The sequence below is a fragment of the Podarcis pityusensis genome, assembly GCF_964106645.2.
Source record: "Podarcis pityusensis genome assembly, chromosome: 3".
Lineage (NCBI taxonomy): Eukaryota > Metazoa > Chordata > Lepidosauria > Squamata > Lacertidae > Podarcis > Podarcis pityusensis.
In genome coordinates, this window is record NC_138026.1 from 93,273,644 (window position 1) to 93,279,755 (window position 6,112).

The following is a 6,112-nucleotide window of genomic DNA, read 5'->3' on the forward strand; positions in this document are numbered from 1 at the left end:
ATGGATTAATTAATCTCCCCCCACGCACCTTCCTGCTGGTCATGGTCATCACTTTGGCACAGCCTTGAATTGTGACTTCATCAGAAGTCTGACTTGGGAGAGTGGCTTGCGGAGGCACCCTGCAGAGAATGTCTAGACTCTGGTTGCCTTCAGACTGCCACTACAGTACTTTGCAGGAAGGATTCAACTGGAAATTCAGGTTTGTGCATTTAAAGTGGATTACAGTGCTCTGGTGCAACAAATCCACTTTAAAAACACACTTTTTGTGGTTAGCAAAGTGATAAGGAAATACATGTATGGGATAAAGAACAATTGACAGAACAATGTATACCGTATTTTTCGAACCATAGGGCGCACCGGACCATAGGGCGCACCCAGTTTTTAGGGGGGGAAATCAAGGGAAAAAATATTCCCCCCCCCCCCAGCCCCAAAGAGCAGCATACAGGCTGCACACAATCTCTCCCTGCCAGAAGAGGGAGCCCCGTGCAGCCTCTCCTTGCGGAGGGGTTGCGCGCAGCTATGGAAGAAGGCAAGGCAGCGAGCGGGATGGATCCTGCTCGCTGTTTTGGCTTCCCCTTTAGCCCCGCGCAGCCTCTCCTTGCCGGAGGGGTTGCGCGCAGCTATGGAAGAAGGCAGGGCAGCGAGTGGGATGGATCCCGTTCGCTGTTTTGGCTTCCCCTTTAGCCCCGCGCAGCCTCTCTTTGCCGGAGGGGTTGCGCGCAGCTATGGAAGAAGGCAAGGCAGCGAGTGGGATGGATCCCGCTCGCTGTTTTGGCTTCCCCTTTAGCCCCGTGCAGCCTCTACCTCCTGGGAGAGGCTGCGTGAGGCTAAAGAATCCATAGCCCCGTGCAGCCTCTCCTTGCCGGAGGGGTTGTGCGCAGCTATGGAAGCAGGCAAGGCAGCGAGTGGGATGGATCCCGCTCGCTGTTTTGGCTTCCCCTTTAGCCCCGTGCAGCCTCTCCTTGCCGGGAGACGCTGCGCAGGGCTAAAGAAGCCATAGCCCCATGCAGCCTCTCCCTGCCGGAGGGGTTGCGCGCGGCTATGGCACAAGCCTGCATTCGCTCTATAGGACGCACACACATTTCCCCTCAATTTTTGGAGAGGAAAAACTGCGTCCAATAGAGCGAAAAATACGGTAACTCCTGTGCAAACCAATACAGAAGAATGTCCAGGGGTGAAAGTAGGCTTTATTTTATCTGGGTCAAAGACACAGTTTGACACCCCCCTTGTGCATTTGTGTACACACACACACACACACACACACACAGGCTGGGAGCCTCAATGGCGCCCCCTGGAGGCTTCACCCGGGGCCAAAACCTCAGCCAGCCATCCCACCCCCCCAGTGGTTATGGTTCTGTGAATGTCCCTTGTATAACTTCCCTGCAAATACATGAAAACAAATGTTTAATAAAGAGCGGACATAAGTGAGAGAACTGCTACAAGTGGTGCAAAGTACATTTTGTATTGGTGGAATACAGCAACAACACCATGCATTGGAGGAGGTTCAAGAAGCAGTGTGGACTTCCGGGTTAGCGCCATCGGCGAATGGTGGAGTTCCTCCGACCAGAGGAACTAGCTCCGTGGAAACTGGGTCTTCCCGCCGCGGCGAAGGTGGGGACCCGCTAGAAATCCCAGGCGGAGGAAGCCTGGGAACGTGGGGTTCGGCAGGGCACCACGGGGAACCCCTTTCTGGGATTCTGGAGTGAAGTGGGGTGAGCGGCGCAGTGCTGCGAACTGACTGCTACTTTCACGGAGTGAAGCCGCACAGCCATCGCCGGAGAGCGCTAACTTTTTCCTGTGGACAATTGGATTTAAAACAAGTACTCGTGAGTAGAAACGGAAAATTGGATCAAGAAATATCTTAATTTGACATTGAAGCGGGAAGGCTCAAAACAGGAAGTCCGCCTTCCGCTTTTTGTATATAGACTGAAGCAAAAACCTTGTAAGCTAAAGCCTGGAAAGTCGTTAAAAAAGCCGAAATTTCCTTCATTTATAACTACTGAAACCCCCTTCTAACCTGGGAACAGGGTGTCAGAGACAGAAATTGTTTGAGAGGTTCATTGACTGTGAATGGAATACTTTGACAGATAGCTAAAGAAGAGAAATAAACTGATTCCAATGTTGCCTTTTGCATTCGAAAGAAACAAAATATCTGAAAAATGAAAGTAATTTTCCTTTGTTGGACTTGCCTTAAAAAGATGGATACAAATAGAAATTGTCTCCTCTAGAGGGAGCTTGCTAAATTGTTGCTGCAGTCTACTTGAGGAATCCACAGCTGTGAGATTAGGATCGTGGGATTAGTCCTTTTGACCTTGACTAAATATGAGCTGGAAGGAAGTTTTCGTGCTTGCTTTATGCAAGACAAATGCTTTGTTGGAACAGATGCACGAGAAGATGGATTTGATGAATGAAAAAAATGGATTTGATGACTGTTGTGGCCAATAACTGTGGACAAATAGTGAATAGTGATATAGAAACCATCCAGGGTCCAACTCAGGAACCTGTATTGATTGGGCAAGTGCAGAAGATAATGGAGGAGGCTGTGGCTGCACCTCAAATAATACAAATGGAGAGGCCCAAGGCCCTACAGAAGCATAAGCCGCTGTTTTTGAAGATTGAAGCCAGGGGGAGTCTGGAGCTGAGGAGGCTCTTAACTTTGGAGAGACTTCAAAATATGCTCGTAAACATTTTTTGGATTATATTGATGACTGTGGGGAGTGGGACTGTGGGGAATGGGCTGGTTTGATGAAGGGAGACGGAGATAATTTTGGGTTGGAACCCCCCAGAGACCTACTCCTCAATGAGAAAGGAAAGAAATTAAGAAAGAGACCAACAAAAGACAAGGAAAAGTGCAAGTATAAACAAGAAGAAGAAGATCTGCAGAAGGGACATGGAAGAGACTTAAGGGCCTCGGACATAAGACTTCCAGGTTGATGGACTAGATGGAACGGACAGTAAGGACTGACACGACCCGAGACCAGGAAGAAGAGATGTTGGATGAAGATTGGAAGAAAATTCATAAAGAAAAATTTTTTATTTAGGGAATTAGCCTAAAATTAATGAATATTAGGGAAAATGTTGGAATGAAACTATATGACTCTAGTAGAAATGATATCAGGAGTTATGTATAACTGAGTATTAAGTTTCAAGCTTTAAGGTATTTTATGGTAAGATAAGGTTAAATAAATCAAGGTAATTTGAATAACAGAATATGGGGAAAGATGGAAAGGATCTGTCGAGTTAATTAATAGGTTAAATTGTTAAGATAAATTATTTAATAATAATTGAGAAAGATGGAAAGAATTTGCTGAAATAACTAACTAAACTAGAATACAAAAAGGGAGGTGTGAGGAGGTCAACGAAACAAGCAAATGGAAGTTAAAGATATGTAATGTGGGATTTGTGTTTTTTTTCTTTTCTTTTTTATTTTTTTTGCTGTATTGTTGTATTGGTCTTATGTTTTGCGTTTTTTCCTCTTTTTATGCATTGTAGTGTTGTTATTTATTTTTTCTTTCTTTTCTGTAATTCTGAAATTATTAATAAATATTATTTTTTTAAAAAAAACAAGAAGCAGTGTGGAACTGGAATGTGTTTTTAAACAGTTTCACTTAAATGACAAATGCAGTATATTATTGACTTCATCAAGTTACAACAATGGGAAATGAATTACTATATTTTCTGGCGTATAAGACTACTTTTTAATCCAGGAAAATCTTCTCAAAAGTCGGGGGTTGTTTTATACGGCGGCTACAGCAGCAGCTCCTGCAGCAACTCCCTGCAGGATAAAACAGCAGGGATAAAACAGCAGCAAATTAAATCAGAGGACACCAAGCTCTCTAGACGAAGCAGAAATATGCTTGAAAATTGGCCCCAGAAGCCCCCGGCCACTGGGAAGTGGAGCGTATTTCTGAGCCGGACTGGAGACTGGTTTTTAAAATTTTTATTTAGTGTGCGTTGGAAGAGGGGTAGTCTTATACGGCGAGTATATCCCAAACTCTATATTTTAACTGGAAAAGTTGGGGGGTCGTCTTGTACACCCAGTCGTCTTATATGCCGGAAAATACGGTACATAATACTACTATTGTCATTTGTGCATATCCTATTATTCATCTAAATCAGCGATGGAGAAACTACAGATACCCCTGGGGGTGTCCACTGTCTGAAGCCCTGAAGATCTGCTGCCGGTCAACATAGATAATACTCAGCTAGATGGACTAATGGTCTGAGTTGGTATAAGGGAACATTCTGTGTTCTAGATATATCCCTGGCATCTCATGTTAAAAGGTGCTCAGGAAACAAGGGATGTGAAACCCACCCACATCTCAAAGGCTGTAACATGGAAGATGGAGCAAGCTTGTTTTCTCCTGCTCTGGAGAGCAAGACCTGAACCAATGGATTCATTTTACAAGAAAGGAGATTCTGCCTAAATACCAGAACTTTCTGGCAGTAAGAGCTGTTCAGCAGTGGAACAAACTCCCTCAGAAGGTGGTGGACTTTCATTCATTGGATGTTTCTAAGCAGAGGTTGGATAGCCACCTGTCATGGACCTTGCTTACTTGATTAATTTCCTACATTGCAGGCGGTTAGACTAAATGACCCTTGGGATCCATTCTGATGCCAGTCAGATATAGTAGACCAGATGGACAAAATTGGTATAAGTCAGCACCCTGTGTTCATTTGGGTAGAATAAAAGACAGTATTTTCTTAAAAGACGCCTGCTCCTTGGGTGAAAGGCGATGGCAAACCTAGACAACATCTTAAAAAGCAGAGACATCACCTTGCCAACAAAGGTCCGTATGGTAAAGGCCATGGTTTTCCCAGTAGTGATGTATGGAAGTGAGAGCTGGACCATAAAGAAGGCTGATCGCAGAAGAATTGATGCTTTTGAATTATGGTGCTGGAGGAGACTCTTGAGAGTCCCATGGACTGCAAGAAGATCAAACCTCTCCATTCTTAAGGAAATCAGCCCTGAGTGCTCACTGGAAGGACAGATTGTGAAGCTGAGGCTCCAATACTTTGGCCACCTCATGAGAAGAGAAGACTCCCTGGAAAAGACCCTGATGTTGGGAAAGATGGAGGGCACAAGGAGAAGGGGACGACAGAGAATGAGATGGTTGGATGGTGTTCTTGAAGCTACCAGCATGAGTTTGATCAAACTGCGGGAGGCAGTGGAGGACAGAAGTGCCTGGCGTGCTCTGGTCCATGGGGTCACGAAGAGTCGGACACGACTAAACGACTAAACAACAACAACATTTTCTCATCTGCAGCACTGGATGAACCCGCATTGTAAAAGTTGTTCCTAGGTGAAGTTTTCACTAATCTCAGATCTTTTGCAAGTCTGCCACCTGTTGATACGCTTTTTGTTTTTGAAATAGCATTCACCACATTTTTGCAGGGGTCACGGTGGCCTTTTGCAATTTGGCAGCCAAAGCAAGCATTCTTAAAGGTGCATGCCATCAACCTATGAAGGAAGCGCTGTACCTGTGTGTGGAAGTGTAACCAAAAGTACTAGTTTTAAATTTGAACGCCTCTGAGCAGAGAAGCAAATTTTACTTTTGTTCATATTTACTAGAGCTTTCCAGCATTAACCCTTACATCTGCACGGACGCCACTGCTCACCTTGGTTAGCCTTTTGGGTGGGGCTCAGAGCAGGTAAAGGGGTACAGCCAGGAGCCAGAGCTCAGATCTGACAGTGGAGTCCAACACAAACACTGTTCTCCTAAAATGTACAGCTTTTTTTTTAAAAGGTCAAGAAGGGAAGCAGGGTGGATAGAAGCAACTCAAGCTAAATTGCCCCTGAAGCAACAAACCTGGCCATGTTTTTCTGGCAACTGGTCATTTTTTATTATCAGCAGCTTCATGTTCAGAGTCTTAAAAGTCTTGTCGGTCAAAGGGAATGAAACCAGTAAGAGCAAATTAGACATAAATATTTACAGGACCAACCCATGTTCAATATGGGGCTATGAGCTGGGATAGCTCAGTTGGTAGAGCATGAGAATCTTAATCTCAGGGTTGTGGGTTTGAGCCCCACGTTGGGCAAAAAAGATTCCTGCATTGCAGCGGGTTGGACTAGATGATCCTCATGGTCCCTTCCAGCACTACAGTTCTATGC

At 45.0% G+C, this 6,112-nt stretch overlaps 1 long non-coding RNA gene across 1 annotated transcript in view; it reads right to left on the minus strand.

Annotated features, from left to right (window-relative positions):
• Positions 1-6,112, minus strand: part of LOC308474255 — a 216,381-nt gene that overhangs the window by 9,660 nt on the left and 200,609 nt on the right. The gene's annotated exons all lie outside the window — the stretch shown is intronic.